At 41.1% G+C, this 10,000-nt stretch overlaps 18 non-coding genes across 18 annotated transcripts; all 18 read left to right on the plus strand.

Annotated features, from left to right (window-relative positions):
- The first annotated feature begins 358 nt into the window (after nucleotides 1–358).
- On the plus strand, nucleotides 359–477 carry LOC141339952 (5S ribosomal RNA). Its single transcript, XR_012356518.1, has one exon. It is a non-coding gene; the product is annotated as a 5S ribosomal RNA (ribosomal RNA).
- Nucleotides 478–1,278: 801 nt separating this feature from the next.
- LOC141339378 (5S ribosomal RNA) lies at nucleotides 1,279–1,397 on the plus strand. The gene has a single exon (XR_012355977.1). It is a non-coding gene; the product is annotated as a 5S ribosomal RNA (ribosomal RNA).
- Nucleotides 1,398–1,481: 84 nt separating this feature from the next.
- LOC141339497 (5S ribosomal RNA) lies at nucleotides 1,482–1,600 on the plus strand. The gene has a single exon (XR_012356083.1). It is a non-coding gene; the product is annotated as a 5S ribosomal RNA (ribosomal RNA).
- Nucleotides 1,601–1,684: 84 nt separating this feature from the next.
- LOC141339672 (5S ribosomal RNA) lies at nucleotides 1,685–1,803 on the plus strand. Its single transcript, XR_012356251.1, has one exon. It is a non-coding gene; the product is annotated as a 5S ribosomal RNA (ribosomal RNA).
- An 801-nt stretch (nucleotides 1,804–2,604) lies between these two features.
- On the plus strand, nucleotides 2,605–2,723 carry LOC141339498 (5S ribosomal RNA). The gene has a single exon (XR_012356084.1). It is a non-coding gene; the product is annotated as a 5S ribosomal RNA (ribosomal RNA).
- Nucleotides 2,724–2,807: 84 nt separating this feature from the next.
- Nucleotides 2,808–2,926, plus strand: LOC141339695 (5S ribosomal RNA). The gene has a single exon (XR_012356272.1). It is a non-coding gene; the product is annotated as a 5S ribosomal RNA (ribosomal RNA).
- Nucleotides 2,927–3,727: 801 nt separating this feature from the next.
- LOC141339898 (5S ribosomal RNA) lies at nucleotides 3,728–3,846 on the plus strand. The gene has a single exon (XR_012356467.1). It is a non-coding gene; the product is annotated as a 5S ribosomal RNA (ribosomal RNA).
- An 84-nt stretch (nucleotides 3,847–3,930) lies between these two features.
- Nucleotides 3,931–4,049, plus strand: LOC141339499 (5S ribosomal RNA). Its single transcript, XR_012356085.1, has one exon. It is a non-coding gene; the product is annotated as a 5S ribosomal RNA (ribosomal RNA).
- Nucleotides 4,050–4,850: 801 nt separating this feature from the next.
- LOC141339500 (5S ribosomal RNA) lies at nucleotides 4,851–4,969 on the plus strand. The gene has a single exon (XR_012356086.1). It is a non-coding gene; the product is annotated as a 5S ribosomal RNA (ribosomal RNA).
- An 84-nt stretch (nucleotides 4,970–5,053) lies between these two features.
- LOC141339776 (5S ribosomal RNA) lies at nucleotides 5,054–5,172 on the plus strand. Its single transcript, XR_012356348.1, has one exon. It is a non-coding gene; the product is annotated as a 5S ribosomal RNA (ribosomal RNA).
- An 801-nt stretch (nucleotides 5,173–5,973) lies between these two features.
- LOC141339712 (5S ribosomal RNA) lies at nucleotides 5,974–6,092 on the plus strand. The gene has a single exon (XR_012356288.1). It is a non-coding gene; the product is annotated as a 5S ribosomal RNA (ribosomal RNA).
- An 84-nt stretch (nucleotides 6,093–6,176) lies between these two features.
- On the plus strand, nucleotides 6,177–6,295 carry LOC141339787 (5S ribosomal RNA). Its single transcript, XR_012356359.1, has one exon. It is a non-coding gene; the product is annotated as a 5S ribosomal RNA (ribosomal RNA).
- An 801-nt stretch (nucleotides 6,296–7,096) lies between these two features.
- On the plus strand, nucleotides 7,097–7,215 carry LOC141339900 (5S ribosomal RNA). The gene has a single exon (XR_012356468.1). It is a non-coding gene; the product is annotated as a 5S ribosomal RNA (ribosomal RNA).
- Nucleotides 7,216–7,299: 84 nt separating this feature from the next.
- Nucleotides 7,300–7,418, plus strand: LOC141339501 (5S ribosomal RNA). The gene has a single exon (XR_012356087.1). It is a non-coding gene; the product is annotated as a 5S ribosomal RNA (ribosomal RNA).
- Nucleotides 7,419–8,219: 801 nt separating this feature from the next.
- LOC141339713 (5S ribosomal RNA) lies at nucleotides 8,220–8,338 on the plus strand. Its single transcript, XR_012356289.1, has one exon. It is a non-coding gene; the product is annotated as a 5S ribosomal RNA (ribosomal RNA).
- An 84-nt stretch (nucleotides 8,339–8,422) lies between these two features.
- LOC141339800 (5S ribosomal RNA) lies at nucleotides 8,423–8,541 on the plus strand. Its single transcript, XR_012356371.1, has one exon. It is a non-coding gene; the product is annotated as a 5S ribosomal RNA (ribosomal RNA).
- An 801-nt stretch (nucleotides 8,542–9,342) lies between these two features.
- Nucleotides 9,343–9,461, plus strand: LOC141339714 (5S ribosomal RNA). The gene has a single exon (XR_012356290.1). It is a non-coding gene; the product is annotated as a 5S ribosomal RNA (ribosomal RNA).
- Nucleotides 9,462–9,545: 84 nt separating this feature from the next.
- Nucleotides 9,546–9,664, plus strand: LOC141339813 (5S ribosomal RNA). The gene has a single exon (XR_012356382.1). It is a non-coding gene; the product is annotated as a 5S ribosomal RNA (ribosomal RNA).
- Nucleotides 9,665–10,000: the final 336 nt, after the last annotated feature.

Below are 10,000 nucleotides of genomic sequence, written 5' to 3' on the forward strand. Positions count from 1 at the left end.
ACAGAGTTTACCTGTTTTTAGGGTATGGACAAATGAACTGTATTCTTTTAACAGAGTTTACCTAGTTTTATCGTGTTGTTTTAAAGTCTTTTATGTGAACCTTGTAAATACACCAAATCTATTTAAACCAATTTTCTTTTATGTCTCATTCTTTTAACCACTAGTCATCTCTCACAGTTAAATCTGACCCCATTTTAGTCTTGTAACTCGGCTGATAAGGCCGATTGTTACACTTTTATGGGAGACCGCCTGGGAATACCAGGTGCTGTAAGCTTTTGCCTTTTCTTCACTATTTATATAATATGCTGGCTTTTACGGAGGCTGATCTTTAAATAGCCCACTTTTTGGAGCTGCCCTCGCTTATGGCCATACCGCGCTGAGAGCGCCCGATCTCGTCTGATCTCGGAAGCTAAACAGCGTCGGGCCTGGTTAGTACTTGGATAGGAGACCGCCTGGGAATACCAGGTGCTGTAAGCTTTTGCCTTTTCTTCACTATTTATATAATATGCTGGCTTTTAGAAAGACGTGTTTTACCGCTCTATTTATTACAATCATTTACATGTATTATAGAGTTTTAAGTGTTTTACATGTTTTTTAGGCCATTTTATTACTCTTAACATTTTAAGTGTATGTGTCTTTAATAAATGGATGGTTGGCCTGTCATGTGACTAGACACATGACAGGAAGCAGGAAGTACAACTGTATAAGAGAGCAGCATGACAAACAAAGGACAGTCACCAAACTGTTGGATTGAGGAGTTGCTAATTTTAGAGCTCACCTTTCCATTCACCAACTGCAAACTTTGGATTACACTTTCTGTGGATTGTATATACACTGGTGGACACTCACATTGGACTTATCAACACACTGGGGTTCTTGGACTGTTTTTAGGGTATGGACAAATGAACTGTATTCTTTTAACAGAGTTTACCTGTTTTTAGGGTATGGACAAATGAACTGTATTCTTTTAACAGAGTTTACCTAGTTTTATCGTGTTGTTTTAAAGTCTTTTATGTGAACCTTGTAAATACACCAAATCTATTTAAACCAATTTTCTTTTATGTCTCATTCTTTTAACCACTAGTCATCTCTCACAGTTAAATCTGACCCCATTTTAGTCTTGTAACTCGGCTGATAAGGCCGATTGTTACACTTTTACGGGAGACCGCCTGGGAATACCAGGTGCTGTAAGCTTTTGCCTTTTCTTCACTATTTATATAATATGCTGGCTTTTACGGAGGCTGATCTTTAAATAGCCCACTTTTTGGAGCAGCCCTCGCTTATGGCCATACCGCGCTGAGAGCGCCCGATCTCGTCTGATCTCGGAAGCTAAGCAGCGTCGGGCCAACTTAGTACTTGGATGGGAGACCGCCTGGGAATACCAGGTGCTGTAAGCTTTTGCCTTTTCTTCACTATTTATATAATATGCTGGGTTTTACGGAGGTTGATTTTTAAATAGCCCACTTTTTGAAGCATCCCTCGCTTATGGCCATACCGCGCTGAGAGCGCCCGATCTCGTCTGATCTCGGAAGCTAAGCAGCGTCGGGCCTGGTTAGTACTTGGATGGGAGACCGCCTGGGAATACCAGGTGCTGTAAGCTTTTGCCTTTTCTTCACCATTTATACAATATGCTGGCTTTTACGGAGGCTGATCTTTAAATAGCCCACTTTTTGGAGCAGCCCTCGCTTATGGCCATACCGCGCTGAGAGCGCCCGATCTCGTCTGATCTCGGAAGCTAAGCAGCGTCGGGCCTGGTTAGTACTTGGATGGGAGACCGCCTGGGAATATCAGGTGCTGTAAGCTTTTGCCTTTTCTTCACTATTTAAATAATATGCTGGCTTTTAGAAAGACGTGTTTTACCGCTCTATTTATTACAATCATTTACATGTATTATAGAGTTTTAAGTGTTTTACATGTTTTTTAGGCCATTTTATTACTCTTAACATTTTAAGTGTATGTGTCTTTAATAAATGGATGGTTGGCCTGTCATGTGACTAGACACATGACAGGAAGCAGGAAGTACAACTGTATAAGAGAGCAGCATGACAAACAAAGGACAGTCACCAAACTGTTGGATTGAGGAGTTGCTAATTTTAGAGCTCACCTTTCCATTCACCACCTGCAAACTTTGGATTACACTTTCTGTGGATTGTATATACACTGGTGGACACTCACATTGGACTTATCAACACACTGGGGTTCTTGGACTGTTTTTAGGGTATGGACAAATGAACTGTATTCTTTTAACAGAGTTTACCTGTTTTTAGGGTATGGACAAATGAACTGTATTCTTTTAACAGAGTTTACCTAGTTTTATCGTGTTGTTTTAAAGTCTTTTATGTGAACCTTGTAAATACACCAAATCTATTTAAACCAATTTTCTTTTATGTCTCATTCTTTTAACCACTAGTCATCTCTCACAGTTAAATCTGACCCCATTTTAGTCTTGTAACTCGGCTGATAAGGCCGATTGTTACACTTTTATGGGAGACCGCCTGGGAATACCAGGTGCTGTAAGCTTTTGCCTTTTCTTCACTATTTATATAATATGCTGGCTTTTACGGAGGCTGATCTTTAAATAGCCCACTTTTTGGAGCAGCCCTCGCTTATGGCCATACCGCGCTGAGAGCGCCCGATCTCGTCTGATCTCGGAAGCTAAGCAGCGTCGGGCCTGGTTAGTACTTGGATGGGAGACCGCCTGGGAATACCAGGTGCTGTAAGCTTTTGCCTTTTCTTCACTATGTATACAATATGCTGGCTTTTACGGAGGCTGATCTTTAAATAGCCCACTTTTTGGAGCAGCCCTCGCTTATGGCCATACCGCGCTGAGAGCGCCTGATCTCGTCTGATCTCGGAAGCTAAGCAGCGTCGGGCCAGGTTAGTACTTGGATGGGAGACCGCCTGGGAATACCAGGTGCTGTAAGCTTTTGCCTTTTCTTCACTATTTATATAATATGCTGGCTTTTAGAAAGACGTGTTTTACCGCTCTATTTATTACAATCATTTACATGTATTATAGAGTTTTAAGTGTTTTACATGTTTTTTAGGCCATTTTATTACTCTTAACATTTTAAGTGTATGTGTCTTTAATAAATGGATGGTTGGCCTGTCATGTGACTAGACACATGACAGGAAGCAGGAAGTACAACTGTATAAGAGAGCAGCATGACAAACAAAGGACAGTCACCAAACTGTTGGATTGAGGAGTTGCTAATTTTAGAGCTCACCTTTCCATTCACCACCTGCAAACTTTGGATTACACTTTCTGTGGATTGTATATACACTGGTGGACAGTCACATTGGACTTATCAACACACTGGGGTTCTTGGACTGTTTTTAGGGTATGGACAAATGAACTGTATTCTTTTAACAGAGTTTACCTGTTTTTAGGGTATGGACAAATGAACTGTATTCTTTTAACAGAGTTTACCTAGTTTTATCGTGTTGTTTTAAAGTCTTTTATGTGAACCTTGTAAATACACCAAATCTATTTAAACCAATTTTCTTTTATGTCTCATTCTTTTAACCACTAGTCATCTCTCACAGTTAAATCTGACCCCATTTTAGTCTTGTAACTCGGCTGATAAGGCCGATTGTTACACTTTTATGGGAGACCGCCTGGGAATACCAGGTGCTGTAAGCTTTTGCCTTTTCTTCACTATTTATATAATATGCTGGCTTTTACGGAGGCTGATCTTTAAATAGCCCACTTTTTGGAGCAGCCCTCGCTTATTGCCATACCGCGCTGAGAGCGCCCGATCTCTTCTGATCTCGGAAGCTAAGCAGCGTCGGGCCTGGTTAGTACTTGGATGGGAGACCGCCTGGGAATACCAGGTGCTGTAAGCTTTTGCCTTTTCTTCACTATTTATATAATATGCTGGCTTTTACGGAGGCTGATCTTTAAATAGCCCACTTTTTGGAGCAGCCCTCGCTTATGGCCATACCGCGCTGAGAGCGCCCGATCTCGTCTGATCTCGGAAGCTAAGCAGCGTCGGGCCTGGTTAGTACTTGGATGGGAGACCGCCTGGGAATACCAGGTGCTGTAAGCTTTTGCCTTTTCTTCACTATTTATATAATATGCTGGCTTTTAGAAAGACGTGTTTTACCGCTCTATTTATTACAATCATGTACATGTATTATAGAGTTTTAAGTGTTTTACATGTTTTTTAGGCCATTTTATTACTCTTAACATTTTAAGTGTATGTGTCTTTAATAAATGGATGGTTGGCCTGTCATGTGACTAGACACATGACAGGAAGCAGGAAGTACAACTGTATAAGAAAGCAGCATGACAAACAAAGGACAGTCACCAAACTGTTGGATTGAGGAGTTGCTAATTTTAGAGCTCACCTTTCCATTCACCACCTGCAAACTTTGGATTACACTTTCTGTGGATTGTATATACACTGGTGGACAGTCACATTGGACTTATCAACACACTGGGGTTCTTGGACTGTTTTTAGGGTATGGACAAATGAACTGTATTCTTTTAACAGAGTTTACCTGTTTTTAGGGTATGGACAAATGAACTGTATTCTTTTAACAGAGTTTACCTAGTTTTATCGTGTTGTTTTAAAGTCTTTTATGTGAACCTTGTAAATACACCAAATCTATTTAAACCAATTTTCTTTTATGTCTCATTCTTTTAACCACTAGTCATCTCTCACAGTTAAATCTGACCCCATTTTAGTCTTGTAACTCGGCTGATAAGGCCGATTGTTACACTTTTATGGGAGACCGCCTGGGAATACCAGGTGCTGTAAGCTTTTGCCTTTTCTTCACTATTTATATAATATGCTGGCTTTTACGGAGGCTGATCTTTAAATAGCCCACTTTTTGGAGCAGCCCTCGCTTATGGCCATACCGCGCTGAGAGCGCCCGATCTCGTCTGATCTCGGAAGCTAAGCAGCGTCGGGCCTGGTTAGTACTTGGATGGGAGACCGCCTGGGAATACCAGGTGCTGTAAGCTTTTGCCTTTTCTTCACTATGTATACAATATGCTGGCTTTTACGGAGGCTGATCTTTAAATAGCCCACTTTTTGGAGCAGCCCTCGCTTATGGCCATACCGCGCTGAGAGCGCCCGATCTCGTCTGATCTCGGAAGCTAAGCAGCGTCGGGCCAGGTTAGTACTTGGATGGGAGACCGCCTGGGAATACCAGGTGCTGTAAGCTTTTGCCTTTTCTTCACTATTTATATAATATGCTGGCTTTTAGAAAGACGTGTTTTACCGCTCTATTTATTACAATCATTTACATGTATTATAGAGTTTTAAGTGTTTTACATGTTTTTTAGGCCATTTTATTACTCTTAACATTTTAAGTGTATGTGTCTTTAATAAATGGATGGTTGGCCTGTCATGTGACTAGACACATGACAGGAAGCAGGAAGTACAACTGTATAAGAGAGCAGCATGACAAACAAAGGACAGTCACCTAACTGTTGGATTGAGGAGTTGCTAATTTTAGAGCTCACCTTTCCATTCACCACCTGCAAACTTTGGATTACACTTTCTGTGGATTGTATATACACTGGTGGACAGTCACATTGGACTTATCAACACACTGGGGTTCTTGGACTGTTTTTAGGGTATGGACAAATGAACTGTATTCTTTTAACAGAGTTTACCTGTTTTTAGGGTATGGACAAATGAACTGTATTCTTTTAACAGAGTTTACCTAGTTTTATCGTGTTGTTTTAAAGTCTTTTATGTGAACCTTGTAAATACACCAAATCTATTTAAACCAATTTTCTTTTATGTCTCATTCTTTTAACCACTAGTCATCTCTCACAGTTAAATCTGACCCCATTTTAGTCTTGTAACTCGGCTGATAAGGCCGATTGTTACACTTTTATGGGAGACCGCCTGGGAATACCAGGTGCTGTAAGCTTTTGCCTTTTCTTCACTATTTATATAATATGCTGGCTTTTACGGAGGCTGATCTTTAAATAGCCCACTTTTTGGAGCAGCCCTCGCTTATGGCCATACCGCGCTGAGAGCGCCTGATCTCGTCTGATCTCGGAAGCTAAGCAGCGTCGGGCCTGGTTAGTACTTGGATGGGAGACCGCCTGGGAATACCAGGTGCTGTAAGCTTTTGCCTTTTCTTCACTATGTATACAATATGCTGGCTTTTACGGAGGCTGATCTTTAAATAGCCCACTTTTTGGAGCAGCCCTCGCTTATGGCCATACCGCGCTGAGAGCGCCCGATCTCGTCTGATCTCGGAAGCTAAGCAGCGTCGGGCCAGGTTAGTACTTGGATGGGAGACCGCCTGGGAATACCAGGTGCTGTAAGCTTTTGCCTTTTCTTCACTATTTATATAATATGCTGGCTTTTAGAAAGACGTGTTTTACCGCTCTATTTATTACAATCATTTACATGTATTATAGAGTTTTAAGTGTTTTACATGTTTTTTAGGCCATTTTATTACTCTTAACATTTTAAGTGTATGTGTCTTTAATAAATGGATGGTTGGCCTGTCATGTGACTAGACACATGACAGGAAGCAGGAAGTACAACTGTATAAGAGAGCAGCATGACAAACAAAGGACAGTCACCAAACTGTTGGATTGAGGAGTTGCTAATTTTAGAGCTCACCTTTCCATTCACCACCTGCAAACTTTGGATTACACTTTCTGTGGATTGTATATACACTGGTGGACAGTCACATTGGACTTATCAACACACTGGGGTTCTTGGACTGTTTTTAGGGTATGGACAAATGAACTGTATTCTTTTAACAGAGTTTACCTGTTTTTAGGGTATGGACAAATGAACTGTATTCTTTTAACAGAGTTTACCTAGTTTTATCGTGTTGTTTTAAAGTCTTTTATGTGAACCTTGTAAATACACCAAATCTATTTAAACCAATTTTCTTTTATGTCTCATTCTTTTAACCACTAGTCATCTCTCACAGTTAAATCTGACCCCATTTTAGTCTTGTAACTCGGCTGATAAGGCCGATTGTTACACTTTTATGGGAGACCGCCTGGGAATACCAGGTGCTGTAAGCTTTTGCCTTTTCTTCACTATTTATATAATATGCTGGCTTTTACGGAGGCTGATCTTTAAATAGCCCACTTTTTGGAGCAGCCCTCGCTTATTGCCATACCGCGCTGAGAGCGCCCGATCTCTTCTGATCTCGGAAGCTAAGCAGCGTCGGGCCTGGTTAGTACTTGGATGGGAGACCGCCTGGGAATACCAGGTGCTGTAAGCTTTTGCCTTTTCTTCACTATTTATATAATATGCTGGCTTTTACGGAGGCTGATCTTTAAATAGCCCACTTTTTGGAGCAGCCCTCGCTTATGGCCATACCGCGCTGAGAGCGCCCGATCTCGTCTGATCTCGGAAGCTAAGCAGCGTCGGGCCTGGTTAGTACTTGGATGGGAGACCGCCTGGGAATACCAGGTGCTGTAAGCTTTTGCCTTTTCTTCACTATTTATATAATATGCTGGCTTTTAGAAAGACGTGTTTTACCGCTCTATTTATTACAATCATGTACATGTATTATAGAGTTTTAAGTGTTTTACATGTTTTTTAGGCCATTTTATTACTCTTAACATTTTAAGTGTATGTGTCTTTAATAAATGGATGGTTGGCCTGTCATGTGACTAGACACATGACAGGAAGCAGGAAGTACAACTGTATAAGAAAGCAGCATGACAAACAAAGGACAGTCACCAAACTGTTGGATTGAGGAGTTGCTAATTTTAGAGCTCACCTTTCCATTCACCACCTGCAAACTTTGGATTACACTTTCTGTGGATTGTATATACACTGGTGGACAGTCACATTGGACTTATCAACACACTGGGGTTCTTGGACTGTTTTTAGGGTATGGACAAATGAACTGTATTCTTTTAACAGAGTTTACCTGTTTTTAGGGTATGGACAAATGAACTGTATTCTTTTAACAGAGTTTACCTAGTTTTATCGTGTTGTTTTAAAGTCTTTTATGTGAACCTTGTAAATACACCAAATCTATTTAAACCAATTTTCTTTTATGTCTCATTCTTTTAACCACTAGTCATCTCTCACAGTTAAATCTGACCCCATTTTAGTCTTGTAACTCGGCTGATAAGGCCGATTGTTACACTTTTATGGGAGACCGCCTGGGAATACCAGGTGCTGTAAGCTTTTGCCTTTTCTTCACTATTTATATAATATGCTGGCTTTTACGGAGGCTGATCTTTAAATAGCCCACTTTTTGGAGCAGCCCTCGCTTATGGCCATACCGCGCTGAGAGCGCCTGATCTCGTCTGATCTCGGAAGCTAAGCAGCGTCGGGCCTGGTTAGTACTTGGATGGGAGACCGCCTGGGAATACCAGGTGCTGTAAGCTTTTGCCTTTTCTTCACTATGTATACAATATGCTGGCTTTTACGGAGGCTGATCTTTAAATAGCCCACTTTTTGGAGCAGCCCTCGCTTATGGCCATACCGCGCTGAGAGCGCCCGATCTCGTCTGATCTCGGAAGCTAAGCAGCGTCGGGCCAGGTTAGTACTTGGATGGGAGACCGCCTGGGAATACCAGGTGCTGTAAGCTTTTGCCTTTTCTTCACTATTTATATAATATGCTGGCTTTTAGAAAGACGTGTTTTACCGCTCTATTTATTACAATCATTTACATGTATTATAGAGTTTTAAGTGTTTTACATGTTTTTTAGGCCATTTTATTACTCTTAACATTTTAAGTGTATGTGTCTTTAATAAATGGATGGTTGGCCTGTCATGTGACTAGACACATGACAGGAAGCAGGAAGTACAACTGTATAAGAGAGCAGCATGACAAACAAAGGACAGTCACCTAACTGTTGGATTGAGGAGTTGCTAATTTTAGAGCTCACCTTTCCATTCACCACCTGCAAACTTTGGATTACACTTTCTGTGGATTGTATATACACTGGTGGACAGTCACATTGGACTTATCAACACACTGGGGTTCTTGGACTGTTTTTAGGGTATGGACAAATGAACTGTATTCTTTTAACAGAGTTTACCTGTTTTTAGGGTATGGACAAATGAACTGTATTCTTTTAACAGAGTTTACCTAGTTTTATCGTGTTGTTTTAAAGTCTTTTATGTGAACCTTGTAAATACACCAAATCTATTTAAACCAATTTTCTTTTATGTCTCATTCTTTTAACCACTAGTCATCTCTCACAGTTAAATCTGACCCCATTTTAGTCTTGTAACTCGGCTGATAAGGCCGATTGTTACACTTTTATGGGAGACCGCCTGGGAATACCAGGTGCTGTAAGCTTTTGCCTTTTCTTCACTATTTATATAATATGCTGGCTTTTACGGAGGCTGATCTTTAAATAGCCCACTTTTTGGAGCAGCCCTCGCTTATGGCCATACCGCGCTGAGAGCGCCTGATCTCGTCTGATCTCGGAAGCTAAGCAGCGTCGGGCCTGGTTAGTACTTGGATGGGAGACCGCCTGGGAATACCAGGTGCTGTAAGCTTTTGCCTTTTCTTCACTATGTATACAATATGCTGGCTTTTACGGAGGCTGATCTTTAAATAGCCCACTTTTTGGAGCAGCCCTCGCTTATGGCCATACCGCGCTGAGAGCGCCCGATCTCGTCTGATCTCGGAAGCTAAGCAGCGTCGGGCCAGGTTAGTACTTGGATGGGAGACCGCCTGGGAATACCAGGTGCTGTAAGCTTTTGCCTTTTCTTCACTATTTATATAATATGCTGGCTTTTAGAAAGACGTGTTTTACCGCTCTATTTATTACAATCATTTACATGTATTATAGAGTTTTAAGTGTTTTACATGTTTTTTAGGCCATTTTATTACTCTTAACATTTTAAGTGTATGTGTCTTTAATAAATGGATGGTTGGCCTGTCATGTGACTAGACACATGACAGGAAGCAGGAAGTACAACTGTATAAGAGAGCAGCATGACAAACAAAGGACAGTCACCAAACTGTTGGATTGAGGAGTTGCTAATTTTAGAGCTCACCTTTCCATTCACCACCTGCAAACTTTGGATTACAC

The sequence above is a fragment of the Garra rufa genome, chromosome 7 (genome assembly GCF_049309525.1).
Source record: "Garra rufa chromosome 7, GarRuf1.0, whole genome shotgun sequence".
NCBI lineage: Eukaryota > Metazoa > Chordata > Actinopteri > Cypriniformes > Cyprinidae > Garra > Garra rufa.